General features: G+C 47.7%; 1 long non-coding RNA gene and 1 other non-coding gene across 2 annotated transcripts; both read left to right on the top strand.

Moving 5' to 3' along the window:
* Window positions 1-1153: 1153 nt before the first annotated feature.
* LOC117066530 lies at window positions 1154-26210 on the top strand. Its single transcript, XR_004430379.1, has 3 exons — window positions 1154-1296; window positions 3904-3992; window positions 25729-26210. It is a non-coding gene; the product is annotated as an uncharacterized LOC117066530 (long non-coding RNA).
* Window positions 18761-18867, top strand: LOC117068166. Its single transcript, XR_004431016.1, has one exon. It is a non-coding gene; the product is annotated as a U6 spliceosomal RNA (small nuclear RNA).
* Window positions 26211-26621: the final 411 nt, after the last annotated feature.

Genomic DNA, 26621 nt, shown 5'->3' with positions numbered 1-26621 from the left:
GGCATGGACAGCATACGGACGCCAGTTGGCTGCATGTGGGGACACACAGGGAGAGCCAGAACTCCCCTAAACAGGGCTGGTGGACTTATCTTACCTGTGGCATAGTGGGAAGAATGCAGTTTTGGAGGTGCTTGCCTCAGTTCAATTGCTGGTGCTGTCACTCTCTGGGAGTGTGCACTAAGGCAAGTCACTTGACTGGACTGTAAAATGCAATGTAAAATGGTAATTATTAAGTTTACCTTGCAAGGTCACTGTGAGGAACAGATAGAATTATGTGATGCCTAGCACACACTGAATGGTAGGTATTCAATAAATAGTAGTTATAGGGCCCACCTTTCATTCTGTTTGTCTGCCTGTCTGTCCATCCATCCATCCATCCATCTATCCATCCATCTATCCATCTATCCATCCATCCATCCATCTATCCTTCCATCCATCTATCCATCCATCTATCCATCCATCCATCTATCCATCCATCCATCTATCCATCCATTTATCCATCCATCTATCCATCCATCCATCCATCCATCCATCCATCTATCCATCCATCCATCCATCCATCCATCCATCCATCCATCCATCCAATACTTATTGAGTGTTTTCCATGTGCTGGGCATAGTGCTAGGCTGGAGATGTGGTAATGAGTATTCAGGACAAGCTAGGTCTCCCCATCCTGCTCTGATATTTGAAGTGGCCATAGTTTCTTTCTCGCCTCTCCCAGTGCCACCTGACCTGGTGCTGCTGAGCCAGTGCGATGAACCTCTGACCTGGCTCAGGCCACCCAGAGAAGGAGCATCGTTTCCCTCTGCATCTGCCCGCCTGGTGCATGTGGGCCTGGACTGCCCTGAGGTGGGACTCAGAGATGGGAAAGAGACTCAAGATAGTGCTTGGCAGGGCCTGAGCCACTTGGAGCCATTTCTGCAGCAGCCTTCATGGTTCTGCCACACTGGCCACCACTTACCTGGCCATACCCCAACTCTTCCTCCAGCTCCTCACACCTATCCAGCCCATCTACTCACTCTTCCACCTGCCCTCCCATAAGGCTGTTGTGAGGACAAAATGAATTGATGTAGGTAAAGTTCTAGAACCTTCCTGGCATGCAGTGAGCACTGCAGAAGCATTCGCGTCCACTATTCTATCATCAGATGCTCAAGGCGACTCACGCAGGGGCATCAATGCTCTCAGTTCACAGTCGTGGAAGCAGGCTGAGAGACAGAATGAGGGTCGCCTAAGGACAAAATCTGGGAAGAGGCGAGAGAGACTGGAAGCCAATTTGGACTGCAGTGAAGGGCTGAGGTCAGGCTCTTTCAATAATAACATGTGATTACTGCCCTGAGCTGTTTACACCTCCCTCTAGTTCAGCCACATAGCCAGAGTGGGGAGGTGAGAGGTGGGAAAGGGAGTTGAAGACAGCGGTGCTACCCTTCTGTGGGTGTTTGATGCAGCTATAGCACCCCCAACCAACACACACACACACAACAGACACAGCACACACTCCTGAGAAATCCTCCCTGGAAAGGTTCCCCCGCAGATGCATGGATATGAGTCAGAAGTCAGCCATCAGCTGGGCGCGGTGACTCAGGCCTGTAATCCCAGCACTTTGGGAGGTCGAGGCAAGTGAATCATGAGGTCAGGAGTCCCAGACCAGCCTGACCAACATGGTGAAACCTCATCTCTACTAAAAATACAAAAATTAGCTGGGTGTGGTGGTGCATGCCTGTAATCCCAGCTACTCAGGAGGCTGAGGCAGGAGAATCGCTTGAACCCAGGAGGCGGAGGTTGCAGGGAGCCGAGATCACGCTACTGCACTCCAGCCTGGGTGACAAAGTGAGACTCCGTCTAGAAAAAAAAAAAAAAAAAAAAGGTCAGCCATCAATCACAGCTGTGTCCAGGTAGCTCCTTGGTGAGGTGCCTTTTGGAAACACCTCCCAGCACCCCAGGTAGTTCCCACTCCCAGGTCCCTCCATCTCAGACACCAAGCTGGAGGATTTACAAACGTCTCATGCCCCAGGAGCTCAGAGTTAGGTGTTATTCCGTCCATGTCCCAGACAAATGTCCTGTGACTCAGAGACGGGGCTTACTCAGGGACAATGAGGGGGCGAGTGACCCAGCCAGGATAAGAAACAAGTATCCTGAGCCCTTGTCTGGGACTTTCCCCAGCTTTCTTGTGCCAAGTCCTCAATGTCTCAGTTGCCTTGGGAGCTCACTATGTTCCTGGTCCCTGAGTACAAAAGAATGTGCAAGACAGGGCATCCCCCAGTGTTCTTCCACTTGGCTGTCTCCTCCATCCCAGCCTTGGGGGGTCATTCTATCCCCCACCACATATCCCCTCACTCGGATCCAAGGACCCTCTGTGGGCTTTCCTGATGCATCTCCCAGCACCTCACAAACACCCCCAGCCTGGCTGCCTTTTACGGCGCTGAATTGGGCCAAGACCTCCCCTTTCACATGAGTTTTATTCCTTTTCAAAGGTGACTTAGTGACACTGTTCAGTGCGGACCCACCTCAAGCTTCGGTTGTTTGTGATTTAATGAGGAGCCTTTTAATTACAACATCTGTAGTTTTAATTACCAAAGGAATTATAATGAGACTCCCAGAGGAAGCTGCTGCCAGAGCAGAAGCTGGAGAAGAATTCTCAGCATCAGAGGGCCCACTGGGTCCCTGGCACGGTGGCTGCCACTGAGCGTGACCCGTCATGGAGAGCACTTCATCTTCATTTTAATTAAGCTTCGGGGGTGAGACAGGCGGCCTCCGGATTCAAGGGAGCTGAGCGCCCGGATCCTGGAAGAGACTCCTGCTTTAGGAAGTCTTGGATTTTGTGGATGGAGAGAAGGCAAAAAGACAAACCCGCCATTTTGCTGATGCTGATAGAGGCACACATTGGCCACTCAATAAGCAGGTGGGGACAAGAGCCTGGGCTTCCCTACTGTCCACCTGTGTGACCTTAGCATGATCAGCAGACGTCTGCAGATTTTAGTTTTCTCACGTAGAAAATGAAAGTGATGGCGGAGTGCAATGGCTCATGCCTGTAATCCCAACACTTTGGGAGGCCAAGGCAGGAGGAAGACTTGAGGTCAGGAGTTTGAGACAAGCCTGGGCAATGTAGTGAGATCCCATTGAAAATGATGCCATCTCTTTCTCTCTCAACGAAATGATTCATCCCTGACATTAGACCCTGAGTTTAGAGTTTGTAAGCCATATTCACATCCATCAGATAGAAAGAACTGTGCATATTATAAGATGAATTTCACAGAGACAGAGGGTCCATGTTGGAGGTGAGGATACCAACCTCCCTTGGTGGTAGTGAGGCCAAGTTCATAATGGTGGTGAGAGTGATTGTGTTTCTGAGATAGCAATTATGCCCATTATCTCAGCTCTTTACACCTTCTGTATCCATGCCCTTTGAAGTTCCTCTCCCTAAAGAGCATGAGTCTTTTCTCTCACTGAATTCGGACAGGTCTTGCAACTTGCTGCATTTAAAAGAATGCAGGAGAAATGATGATAAGCCTGTTCCACACGTAGGTCTTGGCAGATCTTGCTTGCTTCTGCTTCCTCTCTGCTCCGCCACCACAACCCTGAGAACTTGCCCGGGCTTGCCTACAGAGAATGAGATTCACATGAAGGAGAGCCAATGCCATTCTAGATGGGCCAATAGCCCACCAGCTGCCAGACACCTGAATGAGCCCAGCCTAGATCAGCAGAGCGGCCGGGCCTCCTGCAGCTGACCCCAGACATACGTGCAACAAATGCAATGCTTGTAGGTTACAGAGGATATGTAGTAATTTTATGCAGCATTATATGGCAATAAATAATAGATCTACTCCTCCAGGTTGTGAAACAATTGAGTAAGAGAGACAAGAAACAGGTAACAAAACAGTTTTTGTTTTGTTTTGTTTTTCCTAGTAAGACTTGATTGGAAAATGCTACTTGAAACTTCTGAACAAAACCTGGATTTCTACTCAAATTGAATATAGCCACCCATGACTGCCCAGGTGAGATTACCATATACAAGGGAGGAAGAAAACCACCTGCAGCCATAGTCAGGCTGGTCAAAAAGAAGGAATGATCCAGAGAAACCCAGTAACTCATGCTCAATCCTTTAACAGAACCTCATGCCAGTCAAGACACTTCTCCTCTAGGGAGGAGTGAGCAGGGGGATGGAGACAAGGGTAAAAACGATGTGTCCACACTTCCAGGAGGACTGAAATTCCTATTTTCATGGTTAATGGGCCATGGCAGAAATTTAGGGCAAGAAAGAAAATGGCTCCTGCTAGACAAGTGCTGATGGAGGTGGTGCTGATGGAGGTGGTAGTGATGGAGGTGATGGTGATGGAGGTGGTGGTGACGGAGGTGATGGTGATGGATGTGGTGCTGATGGAGGTGATGGTGATGGAGGTGGTGGTGATGGAGTTGGTAGTGATGGTGATGATGGTGATAGCAATGGAGGTGGTGGCGATGGAGGAGGTGGCAATGGAGGTGGTGGCGATGGAGGTGGTGGCAAGGAGGTGGTGGTGATGGAGGTGGTGGCAATGGAGGTGGTGGTGATGGAGGTGGTGGTGATGGAGGAGGTGGTGATGGAGGTGGTGGCGATGGAGGTAGTGGTGAGGGAGGTGGTGGTGATGGTGATGGAGGTTCTGGTGATGGAGGTGGTGTTGATGGAGGTGGTGGTGATGGAGGTGGTGGTGATGGAGGTGGTGGTGATGGAGGTGGTGGTGATGGAGGTGATGGTGATGGAGGTGGTGGTGATGGAGGTGGTGGTGATGGAGGTGGTGGTGATGGAGGTGGTGGTGATGGAGGTGGTGGTGATGGGGGTGGTGGTGATGGAGGAGGTGGTGATGGAGGTGGTGGCGATGGAGGTAGTGGTGAGGGAGGTCTGGTGATGGAAGTGGTGTTGATGGAGGTGGTGGTGATGGGGGTGGTGGTAAGGGAGGTGGTGGTGATGGAGGTGGTGGTGATGGTGATGGAGGTTCTGGTGATGGAGGTGGTGGTGATGGAGGTGGTGGTGATGGGGGTGGTGTTGATGGAGGTGATGGTGATGGAGGTGGTGGTGATGGAGGTGGTGGTGATGGAGGTGGTGGTGATGGAGGTGGTGGTGATGGGGGTATTGATGGAGGTGGTGCTGATGGAGGTGGTGCTGATGGAGGTGATGGTGATGGAGGTGGTGGTGATGGAGGTGGTGCTGATGGAGGTGGTGGTGAGGGAGGTGGTGGTGATGGTGATGGAGGTGGTGGTGATGGTGATGGTGATGGAGGTGGTGATGGTGATGGAGGTGGTGGTGATGGAGGTGATGGTGACGGAGGTGGTGCTGATGGAGGTGGTGGTGAGAGAGGTGGTGGTGATGATGATGGAGGTGGTGGTGATGGAGGTGGTGGTGATGGAGGTGGTGGTGAGGGAGGTGGTGGTGAGGGAGGTGATGGTGATGGAGGTGGTGGTGAGGGAGGTGGTGCTAATGGAGGTGGTGCTGATGGAGGTGGTGGTGATGGAGGTGGTGGTGATGGAGGTGGTGGTGAGGGAGGTGATGGTGATGGAGGTGGTGGTGAGGGAGGTGGTGCTAATGGAGGTGGTGCTGATGGAGGTGGTGGTGATGGAGGTGGTGGTGATGGAGGTGGTGGTGAGGGAGGTGATGGTGAGGGAGGTGGTAGTGATGATGATGGAGGTGGTGTTGATGGAGGTGGTGGTGATGGAGGTAGTGCTGATGGAGGTGGTGGTGATGATGATGGAGGTGGTGGTGATGGAGGTGGTGCTGATGGAGGTGGTGGTGAGAGAGGTGGTGGTGATGATGATGGAGGTGGTGGTGATGGAGGTGGTGGTGATGGAGGTGGTGGTGATGGAGGTAGTGGTGATGGAGGTGGTGCTGATGGAGGTGGTGCTGATGGAGGTGGTGGTGAGGGAAGTGGTGGTGAGGGAGGTGGTAGTGATGATGATGGAGGTGGTGGTGATGGAGGTGTTGGTGATGATGATGTTGGCAAGGATGCTTCCTATCCACAGGCTACATCCTCTGGTGTCTTTACAGGCTGGCCAATCCCATGCAGATGCTTGGCTGAGCAGTGGGGTTTTTTTCCTATTACAGCCTTCTTGGAGTTGCCCAATCACACTAGCATCCTATGCACCTCTGCCTTGGATCATGCCTGGGATATTTTCCCCCATCTTGCCCACCTAGAAAACTGCCACTCATCCACCAAGCCTTGGTTCAAATGCCACCTTTTTGGTGGAGTCATCCTAGGTTCTACTTGACAGACTCAGGTTCTGTATCTCCAATGCTCCTGCTCCCCTTCCTACATCCCCCAGTTGGAACACACATGACACTGCCTGCATTCTGGTTTACCTGCTTCCCCACAGGACTCTTGAGGGCTAAGAATGTATCTTACCCATCAATAGATAATTTGTTCCCAGCATTGAACCTGGATCATAGTTAGTGCCTCATATATGTTTGTTAAATATATACATCAGCCCCTATCTGATCAAGCATGGAGGGAGACACAGGTAAAGGAAAGGGGTAAGTACCAGAGAGGTTCCAGGTATAAATGTGGAGGCCAGCAGAGTCTGGAATGCGTACTAAAGGACTGGATCAGTGGATACAGCAACAATGACTCATCAACCAGCTTCTATATTTTTCTATGAATTAGCTTTTTAAAAATGTTATTTTAACAGAAGGAAGCAGGCAGGTCTCACTCGACAGGGTATTGACTTTCTGTAGCACGTTTTATTAAGACTCATCAGGACTGCAGGTCTCTGCATCCTCTGAGGGTGCCTGTGTGTTCGGGAGGCAGAGTGATAGGGAAATTAAATGCAGCAGCTGCATCCTTTGGAGCTTTTTTAAGCAGGCAAGGCCAGCCAACTCCACAGCATACAGGCTGGAGAATACCAGATATGCTCCCTTCCTAGCCTTTTACCCAAGCAGAGAAAGATATTTTCTAATTAGCCAAGTTAGATAAACATTCTTCTACCACGCTCTTGTTTGGAGAACAGGTGGATGCTAAGAAACATGGCTGTAGAGTGACTTTGTGTAGAGCTACTCTTCTGCTTTTAGTGGTTTCCAATATTTAAACACACCCACACCCCCCCCCCCCCCCCCCACACACACACACACACACACAGCTGGGGAAATTGAAATAGAGGGAATGAAAATAATTTTAAAAGTGGAGATTTAGGTGGTGGTAAGATGCATTACATACTGTGTGGCCAGGACCTCCAATGAATTTCCTTCCATGGGCATCTTTCCCCCTCCCTAGTGGACTCTCAGGTACATTACCCTTTCACTGGGCTATGCCCCATTTTATATAGCAAGTCCCAACTCAAACAAGCCTTTGATGACTCCTTGGGATACCTGGAATAACGTCTGCCTTTGGGGGTGGCGTTTATGACCCTTCACAGTCTCACTTCAACCTGTCTTTACTTTTGTCTTCTCACGTTCCTCTTCGATCACACACATCCTGCACCAGTCTACTGCTGAAACCAATAATCGTCATCGTTGTCACCACCATCCCTTGCATTTATTGAGTGCTGACTCTCCAGTGGCCCCAGAACAGGAATCTTACATTCCTTAGCTTATTTCATCTTCGTAATTCCATGAAGCTGGCACTGGGATGACCCTCAGTTTGATGATGAGGACATTTGGGCTCAGATCTGTTAAGGGACTTGCCCAAAGCTACACAAGTAATAAGTGGCCAACTGTCCCCATCCTGACCTCGTTGCCTTGGCAAATGCTGTTTCTCCCGCTTAGTGGCTTCCTCTCTCCACCTTCTTCAACTAACAGTCTCCTGCGTTGGAGCCCTGGTAACCATTTCTTTCTGATTTCTGACCTCACCTTCTCTGATCAAACTCCCCTAGCACCATAAGTCATTTCCAAACAAATGCCACGTGGTCGAATCCCTTTTCTCAATTGAGTAAATGGGATTTGCCCCATGTGGCACTTGTTCTGATATGATTCTGAATGGAGCAATTGTAAAAGGAGTCTTGACAGAATGAAAGGCTGCTGTTCTCCAGAGTTTTAATTCTGCTCTGCCAGTCAACACATCTGTGTTGGGGGCCTGCGCTGTCCCAGGCTCTGTGCCGTGGCCTGTGGGAGTCTAAATGGAATCAAAGAAGCACTCTCCAGAATTTCAGACAGATTGGCACATGGTGTTCAGAGCACTCATTTATGGTAAAACATCTCTAGTCTATCTGTGGACATTTTCTTTTCCTTTCGAATATTGTTCATGTACGCCTTCTCTCTCTTTTTCTGAACTACTGTTACCAAAATTGGTAAAACATTGGCCTTTCCAAGCAACCACATTTAGTTTTGCTGATATCTTTATGTGGCTGTTCTATTATTTGTTTTATTGTTTATTCATTTCTATCATTATCTTCATTATTCCCTTCTTTCTAGTTTCTCTGATTCTTTTTCTAGATTCTTAAGTTGATTGCTTGGATTGTGGGTTACATACAGCTGTTCTAATTTCCTAATAAATGCATTCAACACTATAAATTACTCCTCTAAGAACCAGTGAAACTGCCTCAGACAAGCTGAGATATGTAATGTCTTTATTACTTTCAATTTGAAATACTTGTTAATTTCTGTTACGATTTTCTTTTTTAACCCCTGGATAATTTAGATGTGTGCTTTTTAATTTCCAAACATACACTTAGAACATCTCTTTGTTGTTGATTACTAATTTTATTGCAGACTGGAGAAAGAAATTGTAAGTAATGAAGATTCTTTGGAATTTATTGATACTCTCTTGTGGTCTGTGCATAGCCCATTTTTCAATGTGTATCCTCGCTTTGTCAAGTTTAAATTTACATTTATGCAGACATAATTATACATTATTTTTAATCCATCAGCTTCTGGAAAAGATTTGCTAAAAATCGCCCACTATATTTGTTTATTTGTCAACTCTTCTATCTAATTACTTCAGTTTTTGCTTTGTATATTTCAAAGTGAGTATTGATGGATTCATACAATGCAATGCCTGTCCCTAATACTTTTACTACCTTCCATCTTAAGTTCAGTTTTGTCTGATGTTAATACAGTCATGCACCACATAATGGCATTTTGGTCAATGGTGGACCAAGTATATGATGGTGTTCCCATAAGATTATAATGAAGCTGAAACATTCCTATTGCCTAGTGATGTCATAGCCATCATCACATCAGCATAGACCATGCATTACTCATGTGTTTTTGGTGATGCTGGTGTAAATCAATCTACTGTGCTGCCAGTTATATAAAAGTATAGCACACACACAATTACGTACAGCACATAATACTTGATAATGACAATAAAAGACTGCATTACTGGTTTATATACTTACTATATTGTATTTTTCATCGTTATTTTAGAATGTGCTTTTGCTGCTTATAAAAAATAGTTCACCGTAAAACAGCCTTAGGCAGGTCCTTCAGGAGGTTTTCCAGAAGAAGGCATTGTTATCATAGGAGATGACAGCTCCATGCGTGTTATTACCCCGAAGACCTTCCAGTGGGACAAGATGTGGAGGTGGATGACAGTGATATTGATGACCCTGACCCTGTGTAGGCCTAGGCTAGTGTGTGTGTTTGTGTCTTTGTTTTTAGCAAAAAAAAAAGTTAAAAAGGAAAAAGAAAAAGAAAAAAAATTTTAATAGAAAAGATCTTACAGCATAAGAATACAAAGAAAATATTTTTATAGTTGTACAATGATATATATATTTAATGCTAAGTGTTATTACAAAAGAGCCAGAAACTAAAAATTAAAGGTTTTTGTTATTTTTATTTTATTTTATTTTAGAGACAGAGTTTCACTCTTTCTGCCCAGGATGGAGTTGAGTGGTGTGATCTCAGCTCACTGCAACCTCCGCCTCCAGGTTCAAGTGATTCTCCTGCCTCAGCCTCCCAAGTAGCTGGGATGACAGGTGTGCACTCCTACACCTGGCTAATTTTTGTATTTTTAGTAGAGATGGGGTTTCACCATGTTGGCCAGACTGGTCTCAAAGTCCTGACCTCAGGTGATCTGCCTGCCTCAGCCTCCCAAAGTCCTGGGAGTACATGCGTGAGCCACCATGCCTGTTCTTAAAAATTAAAGCTTATAAAGTAAAAATGTTGCAATGAGCTACGGTTAATTCCTTATTGAAGAAAAATATTTTAAAATAAATTTGAGAGTAGTTTAAGTGCACAGTATTTATGTAGTGTACAGAAATGTCCTAGACTTTCCCATTCATGCCCACCACTCACACATTGACTCTCCCAGAGAAAGTTCCAGTCCTGAAACCTCCTGCATTGATAGTAAGTGCTGTTCTCTCAGAATGAGGACATTCTCATCACTAGTCGTGGTAATATTCTCAGTTCACAAATTCAGCTGTGCAAAAATATAAAACTTAATTTTTCTATAATTCAACCTAATTTCTGTTTCAAGCTTCCCATTCAGTTGGTATAGAAATTTATTTCCTGTATAGAAGTGTCTTTTTTTTTTTTTTGGGATGGAATCTCACTCTGTCTCCCAGGCTACAGTGCAGTGGCACAATCTTGGCTCACTGCCAACTCCACCTCCTGGGTTCACGCCATTCTCCTACCTCAGCCTCCCGAGTAGCTGCGACTACAGGCGCCCGCCACCACGCCCAGCTAATTTTTTGTATTTTTAGTAGAAACGGGGTTTCACCATGCTAGCCAGGATGATCTCGACCTCCTGACCTCGTGATCTGCCCACCTCAGCCTCCCAAAGTGCTGGGATTACAGGTGTGAGCCCTCGCACCCTGCCAGAAGTGTCATTTTTAAATCATCTTTTATGTCATGCTTTTACTGTCTCTTTTCTCTGTTTAGATACACAAATGCTTACGATTGTGTTACAATTGCTGACGGTATTCAGTACGCTGCCGCGGTGTCCAGGTTTGTAGCCTAGGGTGAATAGGCTCTATGTTATAGCCTTGGTATGTAATAGGCTATACTATCCAGATTTCTGTGAAGTTCACACTATGACATTCACACAACGAAACTGCTTAATGGCACATTTCTCAGAGCGTATCCCAGGTTTTAAGTGCTGCCTGACTACATTGCTTTTGCAGGTCTGTTATCGCTATTCATCTCTTTATTTGTAATATTTTGGTGTCATTGAGTTTTAGCTCCTTTGCTTTTAAATAGCTCATGAGCTGCTCTTACATAAATAGTTACACAGATGCCCTTAAATAGCAACCATTTTTCAAAAAATCAAACTTAAGAATCCCTTTTAATTGGTAAGTTTAATAAGTTCGCATTATTGTAATAGATAATGTATTTATATTTATTTCTGCTGTTTTGTTATCCTAACTTTCTATTTTTTCTTTATTTTTCTTTCCTTGTTTTTCACCAAGTTGATCAAAATTTTTGTTGTTGTTATTGCAGATATGATATTTTTCCTGTGCTGGAGTTAAAATTACATTTTCTGTAACTTGATTAGCAAACACACATTTTTTAAGCAACTCCCAGCATACATCTGTAAATACATTCCTCTGGATGATTGAGATGAAACCTTAGCATGGTTTTACTTCTTCTAACCATCCACCCATTTTTCCCCCACCCCACCTTGGTAACATCACCTAGAATTTTTATTTTAAATTGTTGACCACATCCCTTCCACTATATCAGCCTCCTGAACATGCAGATACAGCCATGAAGACAGACAGGGAGACCATGACAGATTTCTTAACTCATTCAGCCAGCTATAACCAAATACCATAAACTGAATTTTATTTCTCATGATTCTGAAGCCTGGGAAGTTCAAGATCAAGGTAACAGCAGATTCAGCATGTGGTGAGGGCCTTTTTCCTGGACAATAGATGATGCCTTTTCAGTAGATGATGCCTTTTCAGTACTGTGTCCTCACTGGATGATGAGGGCCTCCTTCCTGGTCAATAGATGATGCCTTCTCACTATGTCCTCACATGGTAGGAGGTGCAAGGGATCTCCCTGCAGCCTTTTTTATCAGGGCACTAATTCCATTCATGAGGGCTCCACCCTCCTGACCTAATCACCTCCCAAAGGGCCCACCTCCTCATACTATCATCTTGGGGGTGAGGATTTCAACATATGAACACAAATATTCAGACCATAGCAACTGAAAATAAGTTTCTATCCCAGCTGAATGGGACACTTGAGACAGAAATTAGGTTGAATTATAGAAAAATAAAGTCTAATTTGTTTTGCTCAGCTGAGTGTATGAATTGAGAATATTACCACAATTAGTGACAAGCCTGTCCCCATTCTAAGATGAGAGCTCCCCTGGGGGGGAACTATGGCTGTTTCCTCTCTGGACTCCCAGTGCACAGGCCATGGCACAGAGTGGACAAAAGGAAACATCTGGGAATGCTTCCTGGGTAGGAAAGAGGAAAGTGCCCCAGCAGCCGAGAGCTGGGCTGGCATGCTCAGTTAGGCCTTGGTGCTCTACTGTTGAACATGAGCAATTTTGAAGGACATCAACATTGGACATGGAGACTCTGGGACTGCGATGCCTTAAGATCCAATCCAGACCCCTCATAATCGTGTTTGAACACAGACAACATGAAACTTACCCAGAGGTGCCTGAAAATCACCAAATATCTCCTAATCTGGGCTGCCATGAGGGACCGCTGCGTCTTAAGCCATCACAGCCTTTGTCTCTCTCTACTCTCCTCACCATATAGAAAATAAGTATTAGATACCGAATACAGAATTACCTTCACCAGCATCCAATCCAGAGCAAAGCTCCACTCCCTTCAACTCTGTCCGCTGCACCTAACACAAGCCCGGTTCCTGTAAGTCCTCTTCAACCCTCCCTTACTGGGATGCTTCATAGTTTCCTGTAGTGGATCTTCTCCCTTGTTTCAGCTTGTGTATTAAACCCAACATTGTTAAGCTACCTGTGTGTTTCTGGTGGTCTCTGGCTGGCAGTCATGAGCTATGGGTCAGGTGGGATGCGATAGTCGTCTGACTGTAGTCTGAGAGTAAAAGTTTACAAATGCTGGTTGAATTGAGTTGAATTCATGAAATGGGTCCTTAGAGTGCCCGGAAAATAGTGTTGTGAGCTTCATTTCTGACTGCATCTCCTTTCGAGCCCAGACCCAGCCAGGTCTGCCTGTCAGATACTCCGAGCAGCTACAGGAAGGGCTCCTTTTATTGCAAGGAAGCCTCGTATACTTCCCATTTCAGCCCAATAAAAGAAGCCTTCACCCAAGCAGGTCTACTCTCAGCCATTCCCTTCATCCTAAGAGATGAAAGGTTGAACCTAGAGCTAGAAATATGTTCAGAGGAATCTGCTAGTGGCTTGGCTTGTATGCCCAAGGCATGGAGTGTGGTTACTCTAAGGTTCTCAGACTGGGTCCTGGCTACTCACAGCCCTGGAGGAGGCTGATGGAGACCAAGCCAAGGATTCATGAGGAGTAGACAAGGAGAGAACTGGTTTGGAACCAGATGACTCCCTCCCAGTGCAGATGGACTGGTCTCCAGGCAGCCCCATGCCCACAGCCTCACCCAACTTCTTCACATACATTGTGACCCTTCTGTCAGCAGTTACATGGGTCCCAAGACAATGGGAACGAAGCTGCTAGCCATGAGGACTAGTCCTGGCACAGCTTCTTACTGTCAGAAACTGCCAAAGAGGTATTGAGTGTAACGTCTTCTCGCCTAAGAGAAATTAAATTAACTGGTAAAAAAAAATCGATCTGGGTTTTGGCAAATAAAGATTAGGCTGAAGGTACACTTCCAGAGTGCTCTCCGATTACACACACGCACACGCACACACACACCCAGGGGTGTATACACAAACACACGTACACACTCAATCCCACTGAGACATCTACTCTGTCAGACTTGTGGAGATGCAATTGGAAACTGGCTTCTTCCCAGAAGAACTGAGATGTCACTGAGCCCAAATTTCCCTCCATTTTCGGTAAATTGCTTGATTTCTCCAGGACCCCACAATGTGGTCTTTAGTCATGGAGACTGTGAGAACATCACACAGAGCCAGAAGGGAGTGACTCTCAAATTCACGCACCAGGTCTCGAGGGAGTGAAGGAAGGTGAGGAGGACCTGCCATCCTTCCCTCCCAGCCTGGAACACCCAGTTCCTTCGTAGACCTTGCTCAAATGTCACCTCCTCTATGAAGCCTTCCCTGACCTTTTCCAAGTAGATTTTATCGCATTCTCTTCTGGGTTCCAGCAGCAAATTGTAACGACCTCTTGTGGCAGGCATCTAGAGTTTTGCCTGCTGGATCTCTTAGGATTTGGTTCAGCTGCAAGTAACAGAGTCCCTCAAACAACCATGGCTTAAGCAGAATAGAAGTGTAGTTATCCCTCCACATAAAAGCCCAGGGTTGGGAGGCAACTACACAATCTTCTGGAATCCAGGCTACTCTGGCCTTTTTCTTCAATTCTCCCTGGGGCGTGGTTCTCGGGCTCTTAGCACAAGATGGTGGCTGGAACTTCAGCCCTCAGAGCATATCCAATGCCATAGGGTGGAGTGGGCAGGAATCAAAGAGGAGGTGACAAAGGATTCTGCTCCCTTTTAAGAAAAATTTTCAGAAACTGCCACATGGTACTCTACTTCAATTACACTGGCCAGGAGTTAGTGACACAGGCATGCCTACTTGCAAGGAATGCAGGGCAATGTAATGTTTGGTCATAGGCCCATCTAGAAAATTCATCTAGTGGCCAGGAGCAGTGGTGGCTCACGCCTGTAATCCCAGCACTCTGGGAGGCCGAGGCGGGTGGATCACCTGAGGTCAGGAGTTTGAGACCTGCCTGGCCAACATGGTGAAACCCCATCTCTACTAAAAATACAAAAATTAGCCAGGCGTGGTGGTACGCACCTGTAATCCCACCTACGTGGGAGGCTGAGGCAGGAGAATCCCTTGAACCTGGAAGGCGGGAGTTGCAGTGAGCCGAGATTGCACCATTGCACTCTAGCCTGGGTGATGAGAGTGAAACTCAGTTTCAAAAAAAAAAAAAAAAAAAAATTCAACTAGTATGGAAGAGTGCTGACACTGGAGCCAACGATGAGTTTTGACTGGTCCCTCCCAGCATCTCTCCTTGCCTTGTCCTAGTTACAGGATGCAGATCTCTATAGGCGGCTACTCCTTTTCCTATGGATATAGCCTTGGTGGTGCCATCAGCCAAGAGACCTTGAAAAAGCTAGGGGATGGTCCCCATTAGACCAATCAGATTATCTTGCAGGGCCTTAAATTGCCAGCAAGTGATCCAAGATGGAAAATGACCGGGGTGACGTTGCTCCTGAAACTGGAGTCCTGAAGAAACCGTCCATCCTTTCCTGCTCACTGGATCCTTGGACCACTCACTTTCCTGAGCTCTCCAAAGCCTAGTGCTGCAGTGTATCTTTAATTCTATGAGTCACTCCACATACTTCCAGTGAATTCCTCCTTTTCTTGCTTAAGTTACCCAAAGTTCATTGATGCTGCTTGCAACTCACAATCCCTGATTCTCCTCTGTTATGTCACTAATCATGTACCATTTACACACCTGTGTCTTTTTCATATAATTTTTTATTTGCATAGAATTGTTGTATGTATTTTGGGGGTGTATGTGACGTTCTGAAACCTGCATACACTGTATAATGATCAAAGCAGGATAATGGGATATTCATCACCTCGAATGTTCACACTTGTGTCTTTAAGATTAAACTCTCCAAAGTAGAGAGCACATTTGCTCATCTCTGTGCACCTGCCCCAAAGATCAACACTCTCCCATTAGGGACTCTGTAAATGTTTGTAGAAAAAATGAATGACGATGGCTCAAGCCTGTAATCCCAGCACTTTGGGAGGCCGAGACGGGCGGATCACGAGGTCAGGAGAAAGAGACCATCCTGGTTAAGACGGTGAAACCCCGTCTCTACTAAAAAATACAAAAAACTAGCCGGGCGAGGTGGCGGGCGCCTGTAGTCCCAGCTACTCGGGAGGCTGAGGCAGGAGAATGGCGTGAACCCGGGAGGCAGAGCTTGCAGTGAGCTGAGATCCGGCCACTGCACTCCAGCCTGGGTGACAGAGTGAGACTCCGTCTCAAAAAAAAAAAAAAGAAAGAAAAAATGAATGAGAGATTCTGTGTGATTCTAAGGACACGCTGTGTGAACTTGCAGAAGCCATACAACTTCTTTTCCTCGCTGTCCCTAGTAAAATACCCATTAGTAAGTGTTATATAGTGAGGGTGAGGGGAATGGCCCGTGTATTCCTCACCTCTCACTTTATTCTCAGAACTCCCAGAACAGAAGGAGCAGAATGAGTTCCACTGGAGAGCAGAACCTGCTGTCAAAGTTATAACTAGCTGCCGGATGTGGTGGTTCACGCCTGTAATCCCAGCACTTTGGGAGGCTCAGGTGGGCGGATCACAAGGTCAGGAGGTCGAGACCATCCTGGTCAACATAGTGAAATCCTGTCTCTACTAAAAATACAAAAATTAGTCTGGCGTGGTAGCATGCGCCTATAGTCCCAGCTACTCTTACAGCTGAGGTAGAAGAATCGCTTGAACCCGGGAGGCGGAGGTTGTAGTGAGCCAAGATCACACCACTGCATTCCAGCCTGGGTGACAAGAGCACAACTCCGTTTCAAAAAAAAAAGTTGTAACTACCATTGATTTTATGATCATTGCCGAAGAAAGTTTTTCTAAAATTTACCTACTGATACGATGTCAGATTCACACCCTCCCAATTTTTCAGTTTCTTTATCTCCCTCACTGAACTCAGATGCGTCAGATTTATCTCAAATGACTGATCACCACCTGGTAGCCAGGAACCATGAGACCACTTTCTTTCTCAGCTCCTGTCCCAACTCATGGGACAACCATGCTAACACTATGTGATTCTCAGTCCCTGGTGTTAGCTAATTTGGAGCAAGAGGATGCCTAATCCATTGCACATCAATCAGATTCTCTCTCACAAGAAATTGTAATAGCCCTTCAGAGATGCTGGTGTGAATCCCAGCTGCTTTCAGGAAGAGAGAATGTGTAAATACAAGAGGGATCAAGCTTTTCTGTCCGGCAGCCACTGTGTCAAAACATAAAGAAAGTCAATCTGCAGAGAAAGGGGACTGCAGAGGATGCGCAGAGAGAAGCCAAAAGAGAAACCCGGTGGTTCCAGGGAGAGAAAACCAAGAGAAGCCCGTCCTTTCTGACAGCAGTGGTACAAATGCCAAATCTGGTCTCCTGAGGGTGCAGTGGGACTTTTGCCTTTGAGTTAGTTCTGCAACATGCCTGAATCCATGTGCTGAATACTCCTTGATTTTCCCGAGCCACTCTGACATGGGGTCGTACAACCAAAAACCTAACAAAGACAGCTGCCCTAGGTCAGGCCTCATCTTCTCTCTAGAAGACTCTTGTTAGGCTTCCTCACTGACCTCCCTGCCTCCAGTGTGTCCTGGCTCCACCACCAATCCACCTTTCACATGGGTTTCCAGGCAGACCTCACTGTGTTAGTGCCCCTGTGTGCAGAAAAGAGTTGGCATTACCATTCTTTTTTTGGGGGGGGGGCACGGTCTCGTTCTTGTTGCCTAGGCTAGAGTGCAGTGGCACCATCTCGGCTCACCGAAACCTCTGCCTCCCGGGTTCAAGCAATTCTCCTGCCTCAGCCTCCCGAATAGCTGGGACTACAGGCGCCCGCTGCCATACCCGGCTCATTTTTTGTATTTTAGTAGAGATGTCGTTTCACTGTGTTGCCCAGGCTAGTCTTGAACTCCTGAGCTCAGGCAATCTGCTCACCTCAGTCTCCCAAAGTGCTAGGATTGCAGGCGTGAGGCACTGGCATTCTAAAAAAGGCCTGTTGCAAGCTAGTCCTTGGCTGGTGTCTGGGAATGTAGATGAGAGAAGGGTCCCCATCCTAACTGATGTGAGCGGCTTACTCCGCCTAAAATGTTTGTGCAAACAGCGTGGTTTAAGCTCAACACCTGCTTTCCCTCTGGGAGTCTGGAAATTTAGTAAGCATTAGACCAAGGGTGTCTATGTGAACATCCCCCCAATAAAATCTCTGGGCACTGAGTGTCCAATGAGCTCCTCTGAGAGACAGCGTTTCACACTGTTGTCCCGACCTGTGACTGAGGCAACTGTGCATGATTTGTATGGCTTCTTTGGGAGAGGACCCTTGGAAGCCTGTGCCTGGTCTTCCCCAGACTTCACCCAGGAGCCTTTTCCCTTTGCTGGCCTTACTGTGTATAGTTTTGCTCTGATGAGTCATAGCCATGAGTGTGACTGCATGCTGAGTCCCACGAGCACTTCTGGCCAATCATTGCACAAGGAGGTGGTCTGGTGACTCCAGCCACACCGTGCTGGAAACACAAGTATCCTTCCAGGATAAAGCCCACCTCTTCATTTGACACCAGGACCACTGGGAACCGGCTCTAATTGGCATCTCAACCTCATCTCTCCTGTTTCCAACCTACCACCTTACGTTCCAGTTACACCCCTGCCTCTATTACTCACCACTGTAGGCACCTGTGTTTCATTCACCAGGGCCCATCTCAGGAAGGCCTCCTGGAGGATCCCTTCTATCAGAACCCAGCTGTTCCTGCCTCATGCTCTACCCCACTTCCTAACACAGAGCCTGGAGTCCTCGAAGTTTCACCACACCCATGTCCCCATCAGGGGTGATTCCTGGAAATCAGGGGTGCAGCCCATCTATGGCTTGCATCTCCAGGGACACCACAGGCTCCAGCACACAGTAGGTGCTCCATAGAGGTATTGCAAGCTTTAGCCTCCCTATACAGATGTCTCTCTCCTCTGAAATCAGGAAACCAACACCCCTGAGACCTGAGACGTGCCCTTGTACACCTATGATCCTTTTTATAGAGATACTTGAGTGCTCCCTTCAGCAGCACATAGACTGAAATTGGAAGAATACTGAGAAGATTAGCCTGACCCCTGCTCAAGATTGACACGGAAGTTTGTGAAGTATTCCATATATTTTTTAAACTACCACGCTTTAGTCATTCTATAATGCATACATTGAAACAGTACACTGTACCCCACAAATATGTACAACTATTATGTGTCAATAATAAACAACAAACAAGATACCCAAATCCCCCGACTAGGTCTCGATTCCAATTCAGACTCAGCGTATACGATGGAGAACCTGGAAGTGGGGGCCATGCACTAAGAGTCCCTGATCTCCATGTTACATGACACTCTCAGAGAAGTAAAGCGACCTAACCAAGGTTGCCCAGCTGGTGAGTGGCAGAGCTGGGACTCAACTCCAGAGCAGTCAGGTCCAGAAGTCCACCCTGTGAACACTGTCCTCCAATCATTGCTTAGGGTGTGCAGACCGGGCCTGGGGAGCTGTCCCTTGAGCTCCGGGGCCGCCCTGGGTCACTGTCCTGCTCACCAGTGACCTCCCCGAGGGCCAGGACTCCAAGGCTCCTCTTACCCTGCTCCCAGCTCAGGGCAGTGGAAACTGGTGATACCATGTTTACCCCCTAAGCTGCCACTAATTCTCTCCTCCCAAGTGAGCCTGCTTCAGGGAGGTCTGAAGGTTCTATTCTCCCAGGAGGAGCTCCAACTCCCTCCCAGCTTTAAAGAAATTCACATAAATGGAATCCACATGGAAAAGAGGCACTTTAGCCTCCTTCACAGCAGCCTGAGAGCCAGCTTCAGGGTCCTGCACCCCAGAAAGCTCCAGGTCTCCTTTGGCTGAGTACTTTTGACATTTTCAATGATAAAATAAATTTGATTTGCAGAAGCCATGAAGGAACCGAGGCGATGTGATTTCCGAAACGCACTGTGTTATTGGATATGATAAAAGACTGAACGAGTCAGTAAATGTAGCAGTTTAATAACTGTTAAAAAAAAAAAAAAAAAAAAAGGCCGGGTGCTGTTTCTCATGCCTGTAGTCCCAGCACTTTGGGAGGCTGAGGTGGGCAGATCACGAGGTCAGGAGTTCAAGACCAGCCTGACCAGTGTGGTGAAACCCCGTCTCTACTAAAAATACAAAAATTAGCCAGGTGTGGTGGCGGGTGCCTGTAATCCCAGCTACTTGGGACGCTGAGGCAGGAGAACTGCTTGAACCCGGGAGGCAGAGGTTGCAGTGAGCTGAGATCGCGCCACTGCACTCCAGCCTGGGTGAGAGAGTGAGACTCCGTCTTAAAAAAAAAAAAAAAAAAAAAGCAAACCCATGTGGTCTGGTGGTGGTGGAGGAGGAAGAGGAGGAGGTTGTGGTAGGTGGAGAAGGAAAGATTCATGCCTGAACTCACTGCCTACACCCAGAAAGAATCCTCAGCCCCCTTCACTCCCTCACAGACACAGACAGACACACGGATTCACGCCCCACACTCCCACAGACATAAACAGGCATGGATACAGACGCAGAAATGCACAGCCATGTTCACATAAACATAGGTGCACACGCCAGGCAGGTCCACGAACAGTCATCACAGCCGGTGCCAATCATTGGGCAGTGAAAATGTGCCAGGTACTGCGATGAGGACTTTACATCCTTTTGTCTCAGTTACTATCTTACTCGGTTGTGCAACTATCCGAGATAAGCAAGTTATTATTCCCGTTTTACAGATGAAGAAACTGAGGCACTGAGATCTTAAGTAACTTCCTCAAAGAGATCCCAGCTAGGAAGTAGGGAAGCCAAGATGAGAACCCAGATAGATTTCAGAAGCCTTGTTCCCTTTGCTTTACCACATTTTCCTTTTCTTTTTAGTTTCATTGAAATATAATTGACGGAGCCTCAACTTCACAGGTGTATAGTTTGATGAGTTGCGATGTGTGTGCATACTCATAGAATCATCACTATAATCAAGATAATGAACACATCTATCAGCCACAAAAGTTTTCTTGGGCCCTTGATAATCGCTTGCTTACGTCGCCATCCCTGAGCAGCCACTCTTCTACTGTCTGTCACTGTAGATTGGTTTTCATTATCTAGAATTTTCTAGAAATGGGTCATGCAGTGTGTCCTCTCTAATGCCTATGGAAGCGATGCTCACTATGTCTGCACTGTGGGCCTCCTCACACATGCATGCACAATGTCCACAAGTCCTCACCAGCACGCACCCCCAGCACCACATTCCCCCTCATCCCCCCTTACACCCATTCCCATGCCCCTCAGGCACAAGGCGCTCCTGTGCCCCCCACCCCCACCCCTCACTGTATCTCTCAATCCATGCTGCTTCTCGGGAATAATTTTGCTCCATTCATCAGCAAAATCAACTTCTGACAGTTTCCCGGCAAAGCAGTGCAGCTCCTTTCTCCTAAGTCCATGTGACAGGTGACTGCAGACCCACTGTCCTCAGCACATGAGCCCTTTGTAGACTCTGGTTCAATCCTCAAAAGCTTTGCTCATTCAACAAGAAGCCCGTTCTCCTAGGCACTGTATATTCAGCAACGACCAAGAAGTCACAGTCCCCTCTGGCTACGGAGCTGAATCACCTCCCCAGCCAGCATAACCGGCCCCATGCTGTGGGAGAGGAAACCCTCCAGCAAGACCACGCTGGCTGAAGAACCAAGTGACAGGTTCACAATTAAGAAAGAGAATAAGGAAGATGGCATGGAAAAGAGGGGTGAGGGGAAGAGGAAGAGAGAAGGACCCCAAATCAAGCTCAGACCGGTGTGGCTGGCCAGGAGAGGAGGAGTCTTCCTTCAAGGGTGGACGCTGAAAGACAACCACAAGACACTGTATGGAGACCGTGGGACAGGGCAGGGCTGAGCAGAGCTCCATTGCTAGGAACACGGGCCATGGCTTGTGGCTGACCACCAGGCTTTATGGGACAGGAGAGGGGCCTTGCACGCCCTGCATCAAAGCCAGTTACTGCAGGGGGCTGATGTCCAGGTCATACCTCAAGTCTAACTCACCCCTAGCTGTCAATCTGAATACACTGTGGAATCATTCTAGGAGTTTAAAATCATACTGAGCCCTGGGTTCCACTCCCAGATAATCTGATTTAATTGTTTGAGGGAGGGGTGTGTGACCTCGGCATGTGCATTTTTAAAAGCTCTCCAGGTGATTATCTCATATGCAGTCCAGTTTGAGAACCTCTGTAATTCTTCATTGGCCTCCAGTCTTAGGCTAGGTACCTCCCGAAAGCACCGCAGGATACAAGAACGCAACACTGCTAGAAGGAAGGCCTCCAATCCCACCTCCCTGCAAATACCCTAATGGGAATTTAACAAGATGACCTATATTGATTAGATATCAATTAATTGTGAGACGAGGACTAAAGATTTCATAAGCAATCAATCTCACTGTCATGTAATGAACTGAAATTGGGGCAAGTAGTAAGTAAATGCTCAGTGATAATGACTTTCTTATCAATATCAGATATTTAAAACCTTTCAGGTTTTACTGATAATTCAATATCAAGATAATTAGGTATCAGTCAGGCACATTAAATATTGTTTACATTGGTCATTGTTCTTTAAATCTACGATAAGACGGCTATGGGGTCCCCAGCCAATGGCTCTTGCTTATTTGGGATGACACATCTAATATATTGACAAGTATTAGGTAAGATAACCTCTGAGGTATGAACTACCATGGACAGTAGAGAATGCTGAGTTTATTTCAGCTTCACACGCTGGTACCAGAAACGGAAGTCTAGTCTAATATGTCATCTCAGCTAAACTGAGCTGTGGAAGAACTACTGCAAAATCCCTTCCCCTTAATTACATTTTGTTTGGACGAACGGAGGCAAGATGGTGCACTTCCGGGTTCTTCTTCACCAACTTTTCCCGCACGCGCGAAAATGCAGCCGGCGACCCGGGAAGGTGCAAACCAACTAGGCATGCGCCAGGTGATGTCAATCCGAAGAGACCAAGATTTACCTGGTCGCACCTGCGGAACGCCCCCGACACGCCCGTGCCCCGCCTATTGCCCTCCCACTCCTAGAAAAGCCGCTCCGGACGAACGCCACGCACGGCCTTCTCACAGCCCCACTCCTGTTGGGATGTCGGGACTGTGGGAACTCCGTCGGAGAGCCCCACCGGGGAACTCTATCGACCTTCTTTGCCGGAGGCCGACAGACCTCTTCCCCACACCTTAGGTGACCAAAATAAACTTGCAGTTTTGTTCCTACCCTTTGCCTAGTCGCTGGTTCTTTTGTGCCCGCTCTGGTGGTCTTAGAAAAATCAGTTGGTGCCGAACCCGGGAGGAGACCCCTCCTCAGGGCCCCCAGGGTCTGGGGAGCCTCCTCCTCCTCCTCGTTCCACGCCGCAGACGGACCAGGACCTGAGACCCGCTTCCCTCACTCTCACGGCCTCTCTGGGGTAAGTGCCCTTGTCTCCTCTTTACCTCCCTCAGCCAAAATCCTGCGCAGGTCCGAGGTCCATTTAGAGCCACCATGTGGCTTGGGAGACCCGTTCAGGACGGAGACGTCCGCCTGAAGGTAATCTCCACTTTGGCTCCATGAGCCTCCAGTCTGTCTCTGCTGGTTCCAAAGGACGCTTTGAAGCCAGGCAGGGATCCATTTCTATTGTGTCCATTGTGTCGGTAAAGAGGAAACGAACGGGAAACTCCCCAGTCCAAATTTCCAAAGAGCACCCCCTTAGGGTGCCTCCTAGCCAATTTAAAAACCTTACAGCTTGAACAAGACCTTAGGAGGAAGCGGTTAATTTTCCTTTCCACTGTGGCGTGATCGACCTCAGCAATTTCTGCCAGTGGCTAGGCAAGTGGTCTGAAATTAATTACATACAAGGCTCTTGGGCCTTACGCTCTCGTCCCGATCTGCCCTATACTCCTCTTTCTCTCCCCGCTCTCTCCACCCCCTCCCTTCCTACCCAGACTCCTCCTTCCTCTTCCTTACCTACTAGTAATCCACTCGGTCCCGTGCCTCCTTCGGGGCCCCCAACTGGCTGTCTTGAGTCCCCTATCTCTGCCCACACCCTCCTACAGTGTTAGCACCTTTGCGAGAGGTGGCTGGAGCGGAGGGGGTAGTCAGAGTACATGTCCCTTTTTCACTGGCCGATCTTTCCAAAATTGAGAAGTGTTTAGGGGATTTCTCAGCTAATCCCACCATCTACATAAAGGAATTTAGATACCTTTGTCAGGCCTATGACTTAACTTGGCATAACCTCCAGGTTATCCTAACCTCTACCCTAAACTGACTGAGGTTCTAACCCAGTATACCCGGTTAGATCCGGCCTCCCCCACAGGGACCACCATTTTGGCGTCTTATTTCATTTCTCAATCAGCTCCTGACATTCGTAAAAAACTTCAAAAGGTAGAGGATGGTCCTCAGGCACCAATACAAGACCTAGTTAAATTAGCCATTAAGGTCTATAACTCCAGAGAGGAGACGGCAAGCTCGCCTCAAACAGAAGGCCCAGCTCCTAGCAGTGGCTTTACAGCCAAGTCATAACCCCAGGCCAGAGAGCACACACCCCACAGACTCCAAGGCCACGAAAGGAGCCTGCTATAAGTGCGGCAAGGCAGGACACTATGCCGACAGGTGTCCGCAAGGTCCCCGAGCCCCAACGCAGCCTTGCTATAAGTGCAAGGCATCAGGACATTGGGCCAGTGAATGTCCTAACCCTCGTCCACCAGCAGCCCCCCGCCCTGCTTGCTAGCAGGGAGGACGCTGGAAGTCTCATTGCCCCACCCTGGGAACAGGTGCTGCGTCTCCACGTGACCCCCTTTCCCAGGATCCTGGGAGCTCCTTCCAGCTCCTACATCTGGACGACAACTACAACTGAAGGTGCCGAGACTCGGGGACCCCCATCACCCTTGCAGAGCCGCGGGTAACTCTTCTGGTAGCGGGTAAGACAATCAATTTTTTAATCAACAGCAAGGCTACCTATTCTTTTTTGCCGTCCTTCTCTGGACCTAGCCTTCCATCCAATATCTCTGTAGTAGGAGTAAGCGGAAAGCCATCCACTCCACAAAAACTCCACTCCTTCATTGCTGCCTGGCTAACAACTACTCTGCGCACTCGTTCCTCATTCCCAGCTAAAAAGGGCCCCTACCGAAAGCAATCAGTGGAAATCAGTTTGGCTTTCCCCCCACTCGCCTCAAACTTACTAAATTTTCTTAACTATCTCATACTCCTCAACCTTGCTGGGACCTTCCTTCTGGGTTTTGCCCCTATTCCAACAAATGCTTCCATTCCTTATTCCTATACTAATACTGTGCCTTATTTTATTCTTCATCCTTACGTCCAAATGCCAACCATGGGCCCCGACCTTAACGACGCCCCTTAACAGCAGGAAGTAGCCAGACAGACCACGGCGCCCCTTTATCACTATTATCAATAAAAGGTTGGACTGTTTGGATGAACGGAGGCAAGATGGTGCACTTCCGGGTTCTTCATCCCCCCCCCAACTTTTCCCGCGCGCGCGAAAATGCAGCCGGCGACCCGGGAAGGTGCAGACCAACTAGGCATGCGCCAGGTGATGTCAATCCGAAGAGACCAAGATTTACCTGGTCGCACCTGTGGAACGCCCCCGACACGCCCGTGCCCCGCCTATTGCCCTCCCACTCCTAGAAAAGCCGCTCGGGAGGGACGCCACGCGCGGCCTTTCTCAGTCCTTCACTCCTGTCGGGATGTCAGGACTGCAGGAACGCCGTCCGAGAGCCCCACGGGGGGACTCTGTCAGCCTTCTTTGCCGGAGGCCGACAGACCTCTTCCCCACACCTTAGGTGACCAAAATAAACTTGCAGTTTTGCTCTTACACTTGCCTAGTCGCTGGTTCTTTTGTGCCCGCTCTGGTGGTCTTAGAAAAACAAATCACATTTTACTGTTAATTAATCGAATTACTTCCTCATTACCTTGATGCCAACGCCTATGAACCAGATTACTTTAATCATATCGAACCTCTACTTCCTTGTAGGTGTTTTTGATGTATGGAAATCATGATGAGGCCAGAAGCACTCATGACTCCCACATGAAGGGAAAAAAAACTATTGCTTCCAACCATCAAGCTTTACGGACATGGACCCAAATCATCTTAATGCGTCCTGAGGAAGGCAGAGGAGGAAAGGTATGAGTGTGTTGAGAAGAGACTTTACGGGAGTACAAGATGCAGGCGGTGGAGTGGCTTTGATCAATAGATGGAATCATTCTGTCGAAAACAAGTCAATCTGGTATATTTAAAAAATTGTTAGAGGTGTTCAAGTGGGTTATATCCCCAAAAGGCCACATCATAAAGGTGCGATAGGCTCCACAGCAGTGCCAGCCCTGGGTAGAATGTTGTTCTTGCTCTCATGAAGTAATGGGCAAGGAAGAGTGTGCTGGTCAAGAGTGAGGGCTTCAGAGTGGAAGCCTTGAACAAGCTGCTTAAACTCTCTAGGCCTTGATTTATGCATCTGTAAAATGGGGATAATGATATTATCTACCTTACGGGGCTATAGGGGGGACGACATGGCATCATTCCTTGAACTCCCCAGTACTATGTACACAGCAAGAGTTCAGTAAATGATGCTTATTTCTATGCTTCATTTTGCTTTTGTTGTGTCATTGTCTTGACCCCATTCAATGTCTTTGGGCCTCAGTCCCACTTTGGTATTACTATTTTCACTCCCTCTTTTATGGTTATGGTTAGGGCTGAGGCACTTTTCCTGACATCCTTTTGCCTAGACCTTTATTTTTTACCTTTCTTAGTCATTTCATTCTAGATGAGATTCTGGTAAACAGGATAGAGCCAAGCCTTCTTGCTTGACTCAGTCTGGAGTCTCTGTCTTTTAATCGGGGGATTCAGTCAATTCCCTTTCATGGGAATAACGG

This window comes from Trachypithecus francoisi, unplaced genomic scaffold (assembly GCF_009764315.1).
Source record: "Trachypithecus francoisi isolate TF-2019V2 unplaced genomic scaffold, Tfra_2.0 Lachesis_group20, whole genome shotgun sequence".
NCBI classification, from domain to species: domain Eukaryota; kingdom Metazoa; phylum Chordata; class Mammalia; order Primates; family Cercopithecidae; genus Trachypithecus; species Trachypithecus francoisi.
Note: the sequence above shows the minus strand (reverse complement) of the source record. Positions and strands in the feature narration are given on the sequence as shown.